The sequence below is a fragment of the Apium graveolens genome, chromosome 8 (genome assembly GCF_009905375.1).
Source record: "Apium graveolens cultivar Ventura chromosome 8, ASM990537v1, whole genome shotgun sequence".
NCBI lineage: Eukaryota > Viridiplantae > Streptophyta > Magnoliopsida > Apiales > Apiaceae > Apium > Apium graveolens.
Genome location: NC_133654.1, coordinates 19,376,471 through 19,377,048, shown reverse-complemented (window position 1 = coordinate 19,377,048; position 578 = coordinate 19,376,471). Strand labels below are relative to the sequence as shown.

At 46.4% G+C, this 578-nt stretch overlaps 1 non-coding gene across 1 annotated transcript; it reads left to right on the top strand.

The window, feature by feature from the left end:
• The first annotated feature begins 254 nt into the window (after window positions 1-254).
• LOC141681629 (small nucleolar RNA R71) lies at window positions 255-361 on the top strand. The gene has a single exon (XR_012559055.1). It is a non-coding gene; the product is annotated as a small nucleolar RNA R71 (small nucleolar RNA).
• Window positions 362-578: the final 217 nt, after the last annotated feature.

The following is a 578-nucleotide window of genomic DNA, read 5'->3' as shown; positions in this document are numbered from 1 at the left end:
CGACCTTCATAGATAACGCTTGGAGTTGCGCTGCAATAGCTGTAGCTGCATCAACTTCCAGAAAACATGCTACCTTTCCAGACATCATCCTTTGAGTTGGGTTTTGATGCTCATTTGCAGCCATAGTCTCAATAAGATTATAAGCCTCGGTATAGCTTTTGGCCCACAAGGCGCCTCCAGCTGCTGCATCGAGCATTGGCCGAGATTGGGCCCCCAAACCATTATAGAAACCAGTGATCACCATCCAGTCAGGCATACCATGATGTGGACACTTTCTCAACATCTCCTTGTAGCGCTCCCAAGCTTCGCACATAGATTCTGTTGGTTGCTGCGCAAACTGAGTAAGAGCACTCCTCATAGTTGCAGTCTTCGCCATTGGATAGAACTTCACTAGTAACTTTTGCGCAAGATCTTGCCAAGTAGTGATGGACCCAGCTGGTTCAGAATATAACCAGTCCTTAGCTTTATCCCTCAGAGAGAATGGGAAAAGCCTCAGCTTGATAGCCTCATCAGTTACACCATTATATTTGAAAGTACTGCAGATCTCGACAAAATTCCGGATGTGCATGTTGGGGTCT